We start from the raw sequence: 19,281 nt of genomic DNA, 5'->3' as shown, positions 1-19,281 counted from the left end.
GAGCCTCGAAGCAAAAGTGCTTCTCGAGAACCGTGGCAAGCAGTTATTCCTGTGAAAGGTGGTCTGGTGCTGTCTGAAGGGAACAAGCTGCGGGATGCAGAGGGGTTTTGCTGGCCTGAGCGTTCAGACCTGGGTAGGATAATTAAAAACCAAACAAACCATGTGACTTTAAACATGAAGTGTTAATGTGGTTCGAAGGGGGCTATTTTCCTTCTGTGTTACACCACCTGAATTACCCTGGATCAGCCTCTTGCCCTCTGTCCTTCCAAAAGCCAGACAGAGCCCCATGCCAGGAGTCCCTCGATGCCATCAGACGGGGCTCACCCAAGGCCATGGCCCGTCCTGCAGAGGGAAGGCGGTGACGCTGCTGGAAACATCGCAGTGCTGTTCCTGGGGCACTGGCTGGGCTCTGCGCTGGGTGAGGAGCTCAGAGGAGCGGGTGTGCTGGGGCGGTGTTCATTGGGAACGGGGAAGGGGCAGGGGTGGGGAGCTGCTCGATCCCGTTGGTTCTAGGGAATCCTCTGCAGTGGGGGGCTGGCGCAGGGACAGGGCACAGGGCTGGCAGAGAGCGCACTTGGACTTGGTGCCAGTGCCATGAACTCCTGTGACGCTCCGGCAGCTCGTTTGTGACTGACTGTTGCTGTCTCCTGTCTCAACAACTGGGATAAGGTGGTGTGGGGGTGCAATTCTCACCCCTCCCTGCCCCTCCTGGTTGGGTGCTTGGTGCTGGGTGTGATTCCCCCCACCTCCCCCAGCTGTGCCCCGTCTCTGGAGATAAGGACTGAGAACGTTACTGAGCCTGGCTCCTGCCCTCCCACCTGCTGGGAATCGGCTCTAACAGCCCCTCATCTCCTCAGGGCCTGGCACACCTGGGCCTGGGGTGGGGCCAGATGGGAACAAGAACAGAGTTGCACATCCATCAAGTTCTTGTGCAGCTGCTGGACGGCATCAGAAGGGACCTGACAAAAGTCAGTTATCTTGGACCCTCTAAACTGCGACCCCCAGGGAGACCCTTGGAGCTCCCCTGGATCCCAGCGGCCTGTGACCAGCACCTCCCCTGAGCTGGAGCCTCGCAGGGACCAAACCCTGGAGGTGTTGTCTGCTGCCAGAGCTGAGGGCAGGCCGGGGCGAGGTCCCCCCGCTCGAGGCGCAGGGATCGCCCGCGGGGGAATGCCGAGGCCTTGGGAGGATTGGCTCTAACCTCGAGAGGAGGGAAATGTTCTCTGAGCTCGCTGCTCTGTCACCCGCTCGGTCTCTGCTCATGGCGGGGACGGACCCTTGTTTCTGGGTGTCTGTCCGTTGGTGGATGCGCAGGGATCGATGGATCAATGAAGGCACCGGGAAGCGAGGGAGTGTGAATCTGGGCAGTTCAGAATCTGTGAGTAAGTCGCTTTTCTTTCTTTCAGCATTTCTGAATTATTTTGTAATGATAAATTGCTGTTAGTTATTAATAAATCCAGATTTTCTGCTAAACCATCACCGTGTCAATACTATCAACCGCGACACCCAGTGCCCCCCACTATGTGCCAGTGGCTCTCCTAGTGCTCTCCAGTATGTTCCAGTGCCCTACATTCTGTCCCAGTATCCCTCCTAATGCCCCCAGTATGTCCCAATGACCCTCTTAGTGCTCCCCAATATATCCCAATAACACTGCTAGCATTCCCAAATATATCCCAGTATGTCCCAGTGCCCTGCAGTACGTCCCAGTAACCATCCCAGTGCCCCCCGTTGAGACGGACACGACAAACACCAAATTGTGCAAAAATGGCTACTTTATTATTCTAACAAGCCTTTTTATAACTTTATGAAGAGTATGTGTCCATATATGATTGGTTTAATTACAGACTAACAGTTCATGACTGGATGACCTCTTCTCTGCCGCAACCTCGATAACCTTCCTCTCCTTGCGGTCAGGCAGTTCCAGTCTGGCAGTTCCTTAATCTTGTTTACTCAGCTCTTCTCGGGACTTTCAAGCCTCTTAAGGGTACGTGGTTATCTGTTCAAGGTCAATATCAAACTTACATTCTGATCCCTCGGACCAGCCGAGGTCTCCCATAGTACCAGTACTGGTTCCCAGCTCCAAGCACAGAAGAGATGCTGGGCGGCTCAGGCCGCATGCTCTGCCCAAGCCAGAAGGTCACTGGGGCACAAGGGGCAGCCCTGGATCTGAGTTCAGGTGGGAGCAGTGTGGGAGGCTCCCACGCCCCAGCCTTACCATGGGTCCTGGCTGATGGTGGGATACAGGCAGGTACCCCTGCAGTGCACCTGGTACAGTCGCTTTGTCCCCAGGGCCTCAAAATGCAGCGTCTGGTCAAACTGCCCCAGCACCGTGGAGCTGAATTGGACCTTCAGTTCCACCTCACCGTGGGCAGGCACTATCCACCGGCAGCTGCTCAGCCCGGCAATTAAAGAGGAGGCTTCAGACATTGCTAATGAGCAAACAAGAGAAGGAGGAGGCTCATGGACTCGCCATCCCGTGGAGGCACTGGCAGAGGGTCCCTGTGGAGCTGGGGATGATGGACCCCATTTGGCAAGATGGACGTGAAGCAGAGGGATCACCTCCTCCCTCACAGCTCACCTGACGGATTTCCCCGGGAATGGGACTGTGTCTGTGTCGCTTTGGTGTGCCTCGGGGGGCCGCGTGGGTGCTCCCGTGCCCGGCGCCTGGAGACCTCTCCTGCCCCGGCTGGAGCTCCTCTTCTCCCTCACAGCCTCCCGCCTGCCCGCGGCTTTCTCCTTCCCCGACCGGCCCCTGCTTGGCGTGACCTGCTCCTCTGACACCTTCACACCAAGGGAGAGAGGTGAGACCTGCCCTGAGACACCCCCATCCTGGAGAGAAAGCTGCAGGTTTGTTAACAGACAGGAGGGAGAATAAACTACCAACCACCTCTGCCCATGGATTTGGTCTTCCTTATGGGACTTTGTTTCTCCTACAACACCCCTCCTGCCCAGGACCCTCTCCTCAAGGGAAGTTGAAGGTTTTAGCTGATTTTTTTTTTTCTCTCATCTCACAGAACTGCCCTATGTCTCAAGCAGAGCTGTATATTTTAAACAGACAGGAGGGATGCCTGCAGACACGGGGCCCCATCATGTCTTCACTGCCCTTCCACAGTGATCCTTTTCCATCCCACCTGCCCCCCATGCCCCCATCCAGCCTGGCCCCTGCCCTGGCACCTTCACTGCAGGCACAACGGGGACGTCCAAGAAACTTCTGGTTTCCTTCTTTCCTTCTTCTGCAGTGGCACCTTCTGGCACCACAAAGGTGAAGAGGGCTTCTCCTGCTGCAGGGACCATCCGCTTCTCCGGGTAGCGGATCACAGAGTAAAAAGCAGTAGGTGGAATGGGAGGCCCCGAGGAACCCAGTCCCAGGTCATCCAGGATCTAAAGCATAAGAGAAAACCCTGTTTATACTCCCGTCGCCTTCATCCTCACACTTCCTGAAAGGCACTGAGCTTTTGGCAATGGGTTTTTTTATTTAGATGGAGTACAGTGCTTTTTTGTGCCCAGTGGGGTGGGCAGGCTCCAGAGCAGTGCCAGGACCTACAAGTGGGACCTAGAGAGAAATCTCAGCTCTGAGTGACTCGGCTGAAGGAAACAATGACCAGGAGTTGCCCTGCCCTGGGACCATTTTTAATGATTTCCAGACTGGGAAACTCTCCAAACAGAGAGGATGTTCTAACAGAGAGCCCTCCCTCTTTCAACCCATCTGAGGGATGGCAAGAACTTCCCCAGCCACGTGGCTGCTGTGAAGCCATCGTGGAACATCATCAGTGTCCTGGACAAGGCTCTGTGCTGTTGTCACCTGGTTGGACACAATGCACCAGGGCCCAGACCACGGCAGGCTCAGCATCTGAGTCTCACAAGGGCTTTACCTGCTCTGCCGCTGGCAGCTTGCCACTCTCCAGGATCGCCCTAGTCACATCTGCAGAGCTCAGCACCTGGATGTCCAAGCAGGGCACCCCGACGTCCTGGCCCCTGGCTGACCCTTCTGCACCTTCCCCTTCCAGCCCAGATAACTTGGAGTCCTCAAGAGCCTTCAATTTTTCTAGACGCTCCTTCTCTCTGTCCTTTCGGCTCCTCCGCCTGGATAAATGCTGGCGCTGGCCTTGTACTTGGTGCTGCATCACCTCTTGGTTCAGAGGGGACAGCAGGATACCCTGAGCCCTGTCCCAGGATGACAAAATGTGTGTGACATCCTTCTGTGATGCCTCGTAGATCTTAAACCTCAGGGCCAAGTTCTTCTCGCTGTCACTCTGCGCCTCAGTTTTGGTTTCCCCCTGTTCTGGGTCTGCAGGTTGCACAACCTCCACTGGGCAGGCCTCTGTCGGGGGAGCCTTGCTCTGCTTTCTCTTATCTTCCTTGTTACTTGCAAGAGAGTCTGGATCCTCCTTTGCAGATCCCTTCTTCTCTCCCCCCTCGGTGACATTGGACAGGTTGCCGGTGGATGCGCTGGTGTTGCTAGTGGATGCATTCGTATTCTGGGCAGGAGGAGCAGGAAGAAGCTGTGAGCATTTCAAAGCACCAACTCAAATGCTGTAGGACAGCGGTGATCTTTGCAATAGCACCCCACGCCTCATCTGAGACCTGTGCTAGGTGCTCTACAAATCCCAATTCAGAACGCAGCTGGTACCCAGCTGAGCTCAACTGAAACTAAACTCCCCAGTGCCAGACTGATGAGGAGTCCTGCAAACCAGCTGAGAAACAGAACAGCTTCCCCAACCCAAACAGGGAACTTAAGACACCTCCTTACTCCTGTGCAGTCCTCCGGGCACGTTTCTGGTGTGCTGAGCATCCATCCCTGTGTCTGGCTGACACTTTGGGAAGTCTGGCTGCTAATGAATACCTAAAGGGCCTGGTGGTATCTCCTGCCAGACAGGTAGCAAAAGACACCACATCCCAGGCGGGTCATGGCTCAGAGGTGTAAGTCACATGCAGAACGGGGAGAAATGCTGAACTAAAACTATCTAGGGCTTGGAGTTACGTGAAGCCACGACTCGAAGGCAGCATGACCCTAGAAGAACAGCTCTACCCAACAAACCCATGCGAAAATACCCCTGGTGAAGCAGCAGCACGATCAAACACTGGCTGCTGTTTCCCAGCACAGCCCCGTGTGTTGCTGATGGCCAGGTACTCACCCCCAGCACTGCGGGTGGCTGCTGGCTTCGCCAGGAATGGTACGGCTCGGCAGGCGGGTCCCCAGGGCTTTCACTCTTCTCTATAAACACAACCACCCACCTGCCTGACTCCAGGCTCGCTTTTCTTCCTTGAAGCATTTTCTTTGTCTTTTCCAAGCTTTCTCTTGGCCCACTTAGACAACTTCTTCAGCAATTCTTCCTCCCTCAAGCGTTCGAGCTCCCACCGGTGCTTTTCCTCAAGCTCTTAAGCCAGCCACTCCATCTTCCTTCAGCAAGACAAACAGAAAACATCCCCGAGAGTCACCGCCAGAAATCAGGGCTCGCTGCAATCCTATCTGGTCCCACACTTCATTCACTGACCCTAAGGCCAGGCACAACTGTTAGACCAGCTCTGTGGACTTCCCTCAACCTGGGGAGGCTGGGACATCCAAAGTGAGGGAAGTGGGAGGGGACCTCCAGGGCCAGCCAAATCTAGGCTTTGCTGTCACAAGGTCTAAATTGCACTACTTCTCCAATAAGGTCCACCTGGACACCTCCAGCATGCTGCCAAAGACTGATCCACCATTGCTCCACACTGGAGCCTGAAGCTCTCAATATCCAGCTCACAAATCACTAAACCAGCTCACAAATCACTAACACCTGCTTATCCCTGCACCAATACTTGGCTTATCTAGCCCTTCTCCCTGGGCACAGCCTGCTCCTTAGCCATATCAATCAGAAAGCAAAGGCTGCAGTAACTGCCCTCCTGCAAAACAGGCTCCAAACAACCAGGTTTCCTGCTGGAGCCCAGCTGGGACCATGGGAAACTTGTGCTGCCTGTCCTGGAAATCACAGTTTGAAGCAGCCCTAGTGATCTCCTCCCAGGGAAACAAACTTCAGCTGGGGTTGAAAGAAGTGCTGAAACACAGGCTCGCTTTAAGCAAGTCCCTCCCCAAGTTTCAGGCAGGGGTTATGTACCGGGTCTGGCTGAGCCAGGATTGGTTCCCCTGTAGCAGCCCTCATGGTGCTGTGTTTGATGTTGGGAGCTGGCAGGGTGTTGATAGCACACTGGTGTTGTGGCTACTGCTGAGTAGTGCTTACACAGCACCAAGGCTCCTTCCAACATTTCCCCCCCCCCCCGCCCCTCCCCAGTGGGACGGGGTGGGCAAGATCTTGGGAGGGGACACAACCAGGACAGCTGACCCGAACTGACCAAAGGGATATTCCAGACCATATGACGTCTGCTCAGTATAAAGCTGGGAGAAAGGAGGAAGGGGGTGGGTCACCCTTGGTCCTCCGAGGCAACCACTACGCGTATTGGAGCCCTGCTTCCTGAGAAGGCCCGACATCGCCTGTTAATGGGAAGTAGTGAATAAATCTGTTGGTTTTTTCTTTTTTTTTTTTGTTTCCGCGCGCGGACCTTTGCTTTGCTTTGCTTATATTAAAACTGCTTTTGTTTTACCCACAAGGGTTGGTTATTTTCTTTCCCCTCTTTGCCCTGTTGAGAAAAAAGGGGAAGGGGGGGAAGTGATAGAGCGATTTGGTGGGAACCTGGCATTTAGCCAAGGTCAAACCACCACAGGTTAATAGGGGCTTAAGCTTATCCTGTGTATCCTCTTGAACAGGGCTGCTTTGCTGGATCAGAGCTTCTCCCAGGCTCACCTGCTGCTGCAGCTGAAGGTGAGCCTAAGAGACACCAGCTTTTGTGGCTGGTGTCACTCAGTAAGGAAAACCCTGGGAGCTCAGCAGTGCAAGGGCCTCCCTCACCTACAGCAGGACTGGGATCCAAACCAAGCCAGCACAGCTGCGCCTCACACCAACCCACACCACAACCCCTCTGGTTTGGAGAAGAAGGGCCATGAAGATGAGAACAAACATAATTAACTTAGAGACACTTGTAAGCACTGTGGCAAGGGAAGCACAGAGCCCAGCTCCCTGCAGCCAGTGTCAAAGCCGAAGGGCTCACCACTAAAACGGAGAGAAGATGTTCTCATGTCACCGGAGGAAGGTCCCTCCTCTGCTGGGAACCAGGGAGGTGGGACTGGCAATCCTTGTGCTGCTGGTAATTAATGCTTTTGGCCTTGGTAACCCCTCTGAGCACAACCAAGGTCTCCGGAGCAGGGAAACCCTTTGGGGACACTATCCTGGGGAGGCACCCATAGAAGGCTTACAGACCTTTTCTTCCTCTCATGCTGGACTTGCAGTATACTGTTATCAAACTGAATTTTCTCCTCCTCGGTGAGGGCATCATACTCGTCCTCTTCCATCTCCCAGAGACGTGCTTTCTCCCTCCTGGCAGCTTCCTCCCACTCCTGTCCTTCAGCACAGACCAAGGAGAAACCATCAGTGCCTGCAAGCAGAGCTTGCTGCTCTGGTTGAGCTGCCAGGATTCACAACTCTGTCTTGACCCAGCCTATCATCCTGCCAGGAGATACTGGCAAGCTCACATCCCTGCTTCAGAATTCAGATAAGCCCCCAAACTATCGCTGGCCAGTGAGTTCCCATGCCTTGCCTGGCTCACATGCACCAGCACTGTGGACAGCTGGCCAGTGATTAGTTATTGAGCCACAACAGCTTGCACTTGTGCCCAGGCTTTAATGTTAGAGACTGAGGTCAGCCTCAGCATTGTTGAATTTTAAGCAGCTGTGAGCTGAGTGCTGGCTACACCGAGGCAGAAGGTGGAAGGATTAATAAAAACATCTCTTACAAGTTCTGCTGGTAACCCAGATGCACACGGGTAAGGCTGAGGGCTTGAGAGAGAAGATTTCAGAGTTACGGAGACGAAGAGTCTCACCTTCCTGCTCTTTTGCGGCCATCTCCCTGGCTTTCAAAGAAGCATAATCCTGGAACAGGTTCACAAAATAGATGTAAGGCCGATTTCTGACAGCTTTGAGCAGGCAGAGGAGAGCAGACGCCGTGTTGCGTGCAAAGGGGGTCTCCAGGCCATCAAACACCACTCCCTGGTAGCAGTCACTCAGCTGCAGATAAAGTCGAAAAGGAAGAGAAAGTCAGCTGTCGCACGCATTGGGCTCTCAGCTAGTCACTAAAGCCTGATGTCAAAGATCACCAGCCGTCACAGTTCCAAGTGCAGCAGCTCAGACAAGCTCTGATCTTTCCCCACGCTCTGCCAGCTTATGGCATCTGCAGCTTCACCCACGGATCCCTGCACGCAGCCCAGGACTCCTCCAAGAGCAGGCACAGCCCTCCTCCTCTCTGAATTGTACCTCGCTGCCTGTCTCTCTGTAGCAAGAACGTACCATTTGCCCCCACCCCACGTACCTGCAGCCGTTCAGAGAGGATGGCCACCAGCAGGTCCTCGGGCAGCACGCAGCTCCTAAAGCCCAGCTCTCCTGATGTGCTGCCACTGATGCTCAGCCATCGCTGTGCAGGAACGCAGGGAAGGGGAGAGAGGTGAGAACTTGATGAGCCCTGCAATGTTGAACACCACAAGAAAAATCAACCACTTTGGAAACCCCCAAACAATTCCAACTGCTGGGCTTGGAGCTGGGGTTTCTCACTAGCAGGAGACTAGAACAAAACTGCAGGCCAGCAGCTCCAGGGGACCATGCTGGAGGGTGCATCCGTGGCCAGCAGAGACCCAAGCTCGCAAGCCCCCAGCGCAGCACCCGGCAGCTTTGCCCACTGCTGCAGTCACGTTAGCCAGGACTGCACTTTGCCAACAATCTGTTAAGATGCCGTAGAGTTTTTCTGCCAGAGCACAGGGTTTCATTCCCACCCCGAGCCACACCCAGCCTGCCCAGCTGGCTCTCTGCACTATAGACCCCTGCACCAGGCTCTGGGTGACACAGAGCCTCCACTGGAAGTGGCCCCTTCACTTCTCAGAGGCAATAGAAAGGTCCCAGGCATTAACCAGTGCAGATCGTGCTTCACCTGGGAGTCTGTCAGATCCATCAGATGCTGTTTCTGGGATTGGGGTGTGGGGCCATCTGTCTTCTTCTTGCCCGCCGCAGCGCTCACCTGGCCTCAGGACCTGACGGACCGCAGGCTGAGTTTGTCCACAGAGCTGGACCGTCTCATGTCTAGGCTGCGCTTGGCCCTGGTGCCGAACTGCAGGCTGAGGGACGCATCTGCGTTGTGACCTGTGGAGTGGACAGACGCTCAGTGGGGAGCAAGCAGGCACCTTCCACCCCAACGGGCACAGCCCTGCGCCCTGGAAGGGACACGGCCATTGTTCCCAGCCTGCTGGGCACTAGCAGCACCGATCTCCAGAAGCAGCTCCTGCCCTGCTTCTCTTATTAGCATGGTAAAGCACACCATCTGATACTGGATTTTAAAGCCAGAGAGTTTTTAAGGCACAGCTCCACGTCCCTCCTCACAAATGTGCACTCAGGTGACACTGCACACTAGCTCCCCTATGGATCAAGCCAAGGCTCCACCCTCCAGGAGCATCATTTGTGTACCTTGCACCCATCCTGCATTCTCACATGGAGATGGTAACATGCAGCCCTGCCCCAGTTGCATCCCCCATCTCCACTGGAGCTAAATCCTCCGCATGGGATAACCCCACCTGAAGCCCAGACCCTTCTTCCTTCCACCAGCTCCCAACCCAACCAGGTTCAAAGCAGAGCAATGCAAAACTTCCCCCACCAGAACCAGGGTCTGGCCTCACCCTGCAGAGCGCGGGGCACCAACTGCCCAACCAGATTTTCTAAAAGTCTCTGGTCTCAGGTGGAGAACAGCACCACATACACGAGCTGTGTGACCTGACAGTGTGTATAGGAAAACCTCTGGAGAAAAGAGCTCATCTGCAGCATGTCTTATCTGAAACTCTGGGAGGTTATTCTTCCCTTCCTCTCATGTTTCTGAAGCCACACTCAAAGTCAGTTGTCTAGTGCTTAATGAGCAGCTTCAGAGGGCTTCTTTGTTGTTAAAGTGGGCAGCAGTTCTGCATGATGGCCACGAGGAGCCAGCTGGATTCAGCTTTGAGGAAATATAAAAAACCCCTGAGAAAAATACAGGTGTGCTTCACCACTCCTAGGAAAAGGAGTATGTGCTGAGAAGCCCAGAGGCAGTAAAAGTGCCCCTGTCTGAGCCCTTAAAACAGAGATTATTTTTTTTAATAACACGAGATGCTTTATGAAATGGCTTTGCATTTCTACATGCTGCACCCATGTTCCCTAGGAGACCCAAGGGCTGTCAGACTTCCTCTCTGGAGCAAGCAGAAGTGGATGGTCATGGTGGGTTTCTGAAGCGCTGCTCTAGGTCCAGCGTTTCTCCTTACCGGCACCCTCTGCCTCCTTGCAGCTCTGCTCGATGGCAGCCCCGATGCACAGCTCCCGGGCGCACAGCCCTGCTGAGCTGCTCCTGTCCGAGATGGTTTCTCTCACCACGGTGTCGATGGACAAGCAGGCAGTGCCATAATATTTGGACAGGGCAACCGCTGCTGCTGTCTTTCCTTGAGAGAGAGGAAGAGTGCTCGGTGACACTTGCATGTGAAGCATTTTCAGGACAGGCTCTAGAAAGTCCCCAGACAGGATTTCAAAGTTTCAAGGACAGTCGGAAATCAAGTGCCCCTTTAGGGGAGACCATGAGGGAGGTAGTTGAGCATGGCTAGAAGCATTCTCCTCTAGAGCCAGGAGGATCACCTCCACCTCACATCCAGCTGAGCACTTTGTCCCTCGTGGTGACCTCAACCCTGGGCCAGAACATTGTTTCAAGCCCTGTCCCGCCACCACTCAGAGCGTTCACCAGCCTGTGCTGGCCAGCGCTGCCTCAGACAGCGTCTGGGCACGGTCTGGGGGTCAGCGTGGGTGAGGGACTGCTCCCATGAGGCAACATGGGCACTAGGCACTGTGCTCCCACGAAGCAACGGGGACGTGGCCACCCTGTGTGGGGGAACGATAGCCTAGCTGTGTGGACACAGGGTGAGCCACAGCACTTGCCCCAGCTGGTGAAGGCCTGGGACCATTTCATGTACCAGCAGAGCTGTGGCTTACCTCGCTTCGCTTCAACTGGTCAACCAAGCACCACAGCCCACCAGGATGTGTCTCTCCTGCTTCCCCACTCCTTGCAGACATGGGCTGTGGCTCACCTACCTGTCAGGGGTGCCCCATGGATGATGACGACGATCCCTCGCGCGCGCCCCTCTGCAGAGATATCGATGCCAAAGTGGCGGGTGATGGCCCTATAGACAGGGCTGTCGGCCAGTTCTCCCGCGGCTGCCTTGCTGCTGGTGATGCTCTGCCGATGCTCTGCTGTGCAGAACCAGATAGAAAAATCAGCTTCCTGCCTACCTATGATCCTGATCATCCTCCCCATCCCCTCAGATCCTGGGAGAGAAGACTCTGCTGAAACCAACACCACACCGAGGTCTCACCATGCCCCTCCTTTAGGCTTGTGCAGATCAGGGTCTGCCCTAGATGGTGATCAAGGTGCCTGTTCAGAGTATAGGAAATGGGGTGGCAGAAAGAGGAAAGAGCAAGCATTTGGGAATACCTAAAAGGACTGGGCCAAATCTCCCGTGCCCTGTCAACATGGTCCTCATGGGAGTTTGGTCCCAGGTCCTGCTGAGTAAAGGGGGGACAGGCAGAACCAGGCATTTTACACCGTCCCAAGGGAGAGGCTCCATTTGTGGATCAAACCATTATCCAAAAGCTGGATGCTTTAGGAATATTATACCAGGAGATGTAGCTGGGCTCTGAATTCACCGTAACAGCATTTGCAAAGAGCTCCCACCTTCGCCCTTAGGAGGTCACCAAAAGCCATCTCGCTTGCAGTGTCACGCAGGACAGAGATCGTGCTGCCCTGCCTAGGAAAGGGAACAGCATCATCCTGATCCCAGCAGCTCCTGGGGGAAAAGGTGCTCATTTGGCAAAACTGGGGAGAACCTCTCTGGCCTCTCACTTGTCCCTGCCCTGTCTGCAACATTACCCATCCCCTGTCTTTTCTCAACACCTTCCTCCTCCTCCGCATTCAGATTTAGAGTCCACTTGTTGGACTGGCTTTCATCAAACACGGAGGGGAAAATGAATGAGCTCTGGGATGAGACAGTGTGAATGATCCCAGCAGAGGACTTTCTTCCTTGATCTGACAGAGACTGGACATCTTCAAAGTTTGCTGAGGAGGAAGGACACAGGGAGGGAAGAAGAGGGTGGACATGGCCAGGCAATCTGTTCTTTGACATTTGCCACTTTGCACGGCTACGTGCAAAAGATGGAAAGTTTCCCAAGGAGAAGTCTGTCCAGGCTGTCTCTGCCCTCGGGGGGATTTTGAGTTTGTGCTTTTGGTGCTGGGAAGGAACAAATATAAGATAGCTGGTGATATTAGACCTGGTCCTGCTGGCTGAAGAACTCATCCAATCCTATATTTTGTGGTTAGGGGACACAAGAGGACAACATGATTATTTCCCTGGTCCATGGTAGGCAGATATGAGCTTGCTTTGGCTGCACTCAGGGCTGGTAGGGGATGCGTGTTACAAGCCACAGACCTTCATGCTGGAATTCCTCCACCAAGCTGGGGAATGGGTGGCTGCTAAAAGCCTGGGCTTCCCATGGAGAGCTTGGGGTGTGCGGGCTGGACTCCCCGCTGTGTCCACACTCAGGACAGCCAATGCCAAACCCTCACCGTTGTCCTGGCCTGCTGGTTCCGCAGTCTTGGACTTTGTCTGCTCATCCTGCAGCCTCTTCTGGTCCTGATAGTACTCCAGCACCTCAGGGGGCAGCTTCTCACCCGGGGCACGCAGAGGCAGCAATAAGGTGTTGTGGCAATCATAGTCTTTAAGCGTCTGCAGGATCTGTGCATGTAGGGAAGAGAAGCCATATGCAGGACGTGTTTCTAACAACACAGACTATCCAAGCCCCTCCACAGTCTGCCAGCAGAGCTGGCTAACCCTGAAATGCCACCAGACTTTGCCCTGGGGACTGTCTCCATCTCCCTGGCACGAACCCGGGAATGCTGGAGCACTGTGAAGCTACGGGAGCGTGCACAAGGGGACCAGACCTTCCCTCTCACCTGCTCCTCAGCAAGGTACTGCTGGTCGAACTCCAGTGAGTAAAACTCGATGGGGAACTTGCATGGGTTCTTCACCACCACCGTCCCCTCTGCTCCACAGCTGTACAGCAGCAACGGTCCCAGCTCAAGCACTGGGGGGCTGAACTCCAGCTGTGGCTCCAGCCCACACCCCGAGACCTGCAGCTGGAGGTGCTGGCTGCTCTGACAAATGGTAATCTTCACCTCACTTCTATAGGACTTCTGAAAAGAGAGAAGCACAGAAAGCTCCTCCATGAAGTCCCAGGTGACAGGGCCTCAAATTCAACTCTTGCCCCAGGGCAGGGGTGTCACCAGTACCTCTAAGGGGAATAGAAAACAGATATTTACTTCCAGCAGGGGCTACAGCATCTGCATGCTGGCTCTGAGTAACTGGGATGAATCCTGGTGTGAAGTGTAACTGGATATTTGGGTGTCAGACGAATCTAAAATGCACTGTCAGATGTTTTCACCTAGTCACGAGGGAGTGTGATGCTCATGAGAAAGGTCCTCAGGGTTATGTTGCCCAGACACAGTCCTGGCACTGCTGCATCAGGCAAACATCAGCTCTATGAATGAGGCAGATGAGCTCTCACTGGCTAGAAATAAGGGTCGTCTTCTCTGATCAGTGTTTGGCTCTGGTCAAAGCCAGACACAAGATGGTTACACCTCTACAGCAATTAAAACATCCCTGGGACTGTTCCCAGGCACGGAAGCACTTGTGTCCATCCTGTTACCCACTGCCAGTTTCCAAGTCACAGTGGCCACAGGCAAACTGCTTTTGGGAATGCCCCATCATTTCACCTGACTCCCAGACTGCCTGGGAACGTGCAGGCAGGCTGGGCCAGAGCCACAGGGACTGCTGGCAGCACACCACTGCAGACGACTGTCCTGCCGTGCCCAGGAAGGTGCCTGGTGGCTGTTTTGTCTGCTGGTACCAGCAGCAGGACTTGCCTAGATTGGCCCTTCCAGGGTTATCCCCTGCAAGCGCACCAGCTGCTCTGCACCAGGGCGTTGCAGCCTTAAACAGGCCTGTGGAAGGGGGAGACGAGGGCAAACAGGCAGATTTCCCCCCATGCGCCGAGAGGCAGCCACCTCACCGTGCCCTGATGCTGAGCAAGCTCCCCAGGGGGATTTCAAAGCCCCTCTCAGAAGAGTGTGCTGCAGGGGGAACTGAGGCACAGTGGGTACGGTGCTTGCAGAAAGCTCTCTGTGGAGGCAGACGCCGTCTCCTCTTCCCTGTGCTGGGCTCTCGTTACCACACTGCCCTGCCAGACCTCTTGGGGGTGACACTTGCTGATCTCACCTCTTCTGTGGGTGAAAACCTGACTCGCACATTGCATCGCTGTCCTGGAGCGAGGGATCCAGCCGAGGGCAGCGCCTCGAAGACACAGGGCTGGGCCTTCAACTTCTGGGGCACCTTCCGACACATCCTCGCTGGCCAATGTCTGTCCATCTGAGAACAAAAAAACAATTGTGTGAGGTCTCCTTGGTCTGCGAGGACAGACCCTCGGTTCCTCCAGTGCTCTGAGACACTGTCATGGTGCTGAGGGCACCCACAGCCAAACCAGCCGAGGCCACCTGTGGCCTAGAACTGGAGGGAAAACAGGCAGGGCTGGCAGATGGGGAGGCACCATCCTCAGAAGAGGAGGAACGGGGGAAGGTGGCAGAGAAGTGAAGCACCAGCTAATGCACAGGTCCAGGTGAGCCAGCCTTGCTCTGTACCCTCCAAAGCTTCCTCAGATGAGCTGTGGCCCAAGTGCTCACGCAGCCACAGGGGCAGAAAGGGCAAGAGAGGCAAAGAAAACCCAACCGAGAAGTTACGTGTTACGCATTGTCTGTGCTTTACCTTCTTAACAGGCTCATTTATAGTGATGAGCCAGTTACAGGGGACCTGGAGCTGATTGTGGAGCTGGACAGTTTCTTCCTGGCACTGCCCACACTGGAGAGTGGAGAACTCCAGTCTGTCCCTGGAGACGCAGAGGGATGGCACAGCCACGCTGGCATGGAGGTGGACATGGAACGTGGGGCCTCCTGCTACCTAGGGAAGGACCGAGCATCCAGCTGAGAGCCCCGGTGACATCTGTTGCTGTCACCGACTCTCCACCTGCCCCGAGAGGTGCACGGGCACAGCGGGGTGAGGAAGCACGCCGTACGTACCTTGATGGGCAGGAGCACGTCCACCTCTCCCAGTGGCAGGTTGGCGCTCTGTGGGTCGAAGCGCACTTCAGACACCTTGGTCTCGCAGCAGAGCAGGTGCTTCACGTGGTCCAGATCTACACTGAAACCTTGAACAGATGAAAATAAAGCAGCTGAGATACACAATAGACATGAATGTGTCACAAGCACATTAAGGCCATATGTCCTGGCTGGCAGCTCTGTGAAGGACCCCTTTGTACCTGTGGAGAAGATTGCCACTCCTTCTCCCTTGTCACCATACAAGGAGAAAGGGCTTTCACAGTCAGAATCCAAGACCCACATGGTAAAAAGGAAACATCTCAGTTGAGGAGCTCCAACCATTCCTTCACTAGGCATCCCAGGGAAGGATGCACAGACCTCTCCAAAGGAGAATTTCCAACTACGATTCCCCCATGCCATGGTACTCCCTGAAAAACAATTTAGAGGAGGCACCTGATCACCCTTCAGACACGGCGAGTTACCGTTTGCTGGTACTGCAGCCTTATGTCAAGGCCTGTTTAGAAAGCCTATTTTGATACAACAGAGGGCCTCACAGGCTGTCTTCTCAATAAAGGCTGAACAGAAGTGCTATGGCATTATGAACTTTAAACAAAGCACTTCCAAACCACAAAACGTCCATCTGTTTGCAACACAAACCCATGGAGTGCCCGTCAGATGATGCTCATGGTAGCCAAGAGCAGAAGATGCTGAGAGGTGACCAAGGTGATCAGCCCATCCAGCCCCTGCAGGGAAGTGTTAGGGCAGGCACAGGCAGGCCGGGTCTCTGAGCACTGCTGGCCAGGAGAACTCAGGCTCTAAAGCACCAGGCAGAGGGTCCCAAGGAGGAAAAAGTTATACACACAAGCACTCAAAAAAACTCCCCATGTCTAGTGGCTTAAGCTAATCTGTCAGAGACAGCTCCTTCAAGCCCACGTGAAGTCTCTCCAGCACCGGTTACCTGTGTCACGCAGGACCCGTCTATCAGTGTGGAAGGACACAGGGAACTGCCCGGTGTTGGTGATCCTCACGACGTGCGTGGGGGTGTTACCGAGAATCACGTACCCAAAGTCCAGGAGGTACTCGGGCAGCTCAACTCTGAAAGGAGGAGTAAGGACAGTCCTTAAACCACAGCCTGGCTACATTTCCAAGAGCATGGAAGACGCAAATAAAGTGAGTATTTCTGGATTCGCTGCTGTAAAAACTCAACTCAAGCCCATGAAACCCAAGGCCTGACCACCTGGTAATAAGACTTTGGTAAGTCACGAGGAGCATAGGACCTAGGTTTTATCACCTACCAGTGGGACCTTAAAATAAAACTAGTTTAAAATGAATACTGGTCACAGCTCCTCTGCTATAGAAAGCCACTGTAGATAAGTCCAGTGGACCTCCACTGGTCTCAATGAAACTGCTAAGCCTGGTGTACAGCCCCAGCCTGAAACGGCTTCAGGACCTTGTCATAAGATTCGCCTGCACAGGAAATCTTCACTGCTCTGCAACCAGATCTGTCCCCAAAGCAGCACCGACAAATGCAGTAATCAACACCTACAAGATTCACGGGAGGGTCCTTTTCCAGAGCAATCACACTTGGGAAAGCACATACGTGATCTGTTTTGCAGAGCATCTTCCTGAACTGGAGCCTACCATGCCCGTGCCTCCTCATGAAGGAGCAGAGGGAAGTTACCGAGGTAAGCCCTGCAGTCCCACCAGCATCCAAGCCACCTGATTTAGGGTTTGTCAAGGGTGTGTCAACCTCTGCAGTTCCCTACTCTTTTTGCGCAGTGTGGTCTGTTAGCTGGAACAAAGATGCCAGCTTTGAGTTGCCTCTTTCAGAGCTGGTCAGCAGGGATGGTGTTGGTGCTCTCTGGAAGGGCTTGATGCTCTGCACTGGACCCCCTCAGCCCTAAGAGCAGGACCCAGAGCCTGTGGGGAGCTGAGCACCTCCAAAGCTCAGGGTGGCTCTGTGGAAGTGAGGACACTCAGCTGCTCACAGGGAGCATGTCAAAGCTACCAGGATCAGACCCTTTCTGAAGTCCCCACTATCCCCAGCTCTGCAGACACAAGGACCTCTCAGGAGCAGGGGTGCACTGCTGGGTGTTACCCTTGGGGCACCTGAAGATAGGGTACAAGAGGCCCTACTAACTTGAGAAGCCTCTGACGAGTGTGCTGGTCAAAGGCAGTGGCCTCTGGGGGACCAGAGGTGAGAGCTTTCTGCTGCTCCAGGGCGTGTTCCTCTATCAGCATCTGCTCCATCTGCATCTGCAGCCGAGGGTCCAGCTGAGGGAAGGAAAGGCAGTGGCTGGTTAGCAACGGTCCTTCCCAAGGCTCCCCCCTGCTTGTGTTGAGAGGGGTGATGGGGTCCTTCTGTCTTGCTGCTCAGTGTCTGTGACACCTCCTGCTCTCTTAGTCAGGGCCTCATCTCAAGGGCAATGAACTCCAGTATCTTCGCCTGCCCAGTCACTGTTACAAAAGCTGATCTGGCCAGACAAACAGACAGACAAGCCGTGAACCTTCCAGAGCTCCAAGTCTTTGCCTGGCCCCAGCCAGTGCCAAAGCAGCTCGGACAAAAGCTCTCTCGTAAAGGGAGCCACGATAAAGCTGCTGTCTCTTAGAGATCAGTCCTGGCAGCACAGTCCCAGGGCAGTCAGGCTGCTGCTATTAAGCTCTGTAAACCTGGCAGGGCTTGGGTTGTGAGCAGCAAATACCCCAGTGATGACCTACATCTCCATCCCAAAGTACCATAAATTCAATCACTTGAGCAGGGTCTTCAGGATCTCTCCCTGGGGCAGCCCTGGGGGCAATGCTGAGCTGATGCAGGATCATGGGCAGGTTGGGTGTCCTGATGCAGGATCATGGGCAGGGAGGTCCCAAGTGCCAGCAGGGCACCGGGAAGCCTGCTGTGGGCTGCAGGGGACCAAATGACACCAGGGGAGGGAGGCACGTGTCAAATGGGGCAGCAGCCATTCTCACCATGGCATCCAAGGGATCTGGGGGTGGCTCCGCGGCCACAGCCTCCCCCAGAACAACTGCTTCCTCTCTCTGGCTGTCTTCCATCTTTTCTATCACCTCCTTGAGGACCTTCTCATATTTTTCATTTCCTGAAGGAAGAAAACATACACAAATAGAAGCGTGGCACAGCGCCATTCCTATTTAAGCTGGGAAGCCCCACTTCCTCGACTCTGGCCTCTCCCAGAAACACCCTCCTCAAGCAATGTATGGAAAGTAGATGCTGCTTTTCCTCTAACAACCCTGATGTTCATTCCCACCCATCTTCCTCCCCACATAGGAGCATCTCATCCCCTGCAATGTGACGCAAATCCAACCCTGCCAAAATCCCTGCCAGCCTGTGCTCAGCTTTCCCGAGCATTTCTGTCCAGCCACCACCTTCCCAGGACTCCGACACATGCTGGTAAGCTCTGCAGGATGGTTCCTGGGGCAAAGCCCACACGGGCTCATCTGCCAGAGCCTCAGGAAGCAACCAGGGGGTTGAGTGTTGGTCTGACAGCCCTGAAACCTCCAGGCTCCATGGAGGCAGGTGTGAGCTGCCCTACGGGCATCTGACATGGAGGAGAAACAGGGGATCCTCCTGGGGAGCAGACAGGCCATGCTCACCTTTGATGTTCCTGGACAGGTCCAAGTAGATCCTGGGAAAGGTCCCCTCTCCTTTCAGGGAGATTTCTTCTGGTTCTAGGTGACCCACTTGGATCTGGAAAGTCCTGCAGAAGGCTCCAGGCACTCCTGGCAGGTAATAGACTTTCAGGACTTGCTCCTGGCCAGGTCCAACTTAACCCTGCAGGGTGTGGGAGAAGAGGGAGGGAATGAACCAAAGAGGGTTTGGTGGAGGGATGGCTCAGACGACAGACACGCCGAGAAGAGAAGGCAGGTTCTCATATATAAGAAAGTATCAGACAACATCGCCTTCTAGCTTTCTTGTACCCAGAAGCTGAAGTCTCCTACACCAGGTCCTTCAGAGGGCTCGTAGGGATGCACTCCCCCAGGACAGACC

At 54.5% G+C, this 19,281-nt stretch overlaps 1 pseudogene; it reads right to left on the bottom strand.

The window, feature by feature from the left end:
- Positions 1-427: 427 nt before the first annotated feature.
- The window catches only part of LOC141918807 (hydrocephalus-inducing protein homolog), a 97,521-nt pseudogene continuing 78,667 nt past the window's right edge, over positions 428-19,281 (bottom strand).

Source organism: Strix aluco, chromosome Z (assembly GCF_031877795.1).
Source record: "Strix aluco isolate bStrAlu1 chromosome Z, bStrAlu1.hap1, whole genome shotgun sequence".
Taxonomy (NCBI): Eukaryota; Metazoa; Chordata; class Aves; order Strigiformes; family Strigidae; genus Strix; species Strix aluco.
This window is presented reverse-complemented; position numbering and strand designations above follow the sequence as displayed.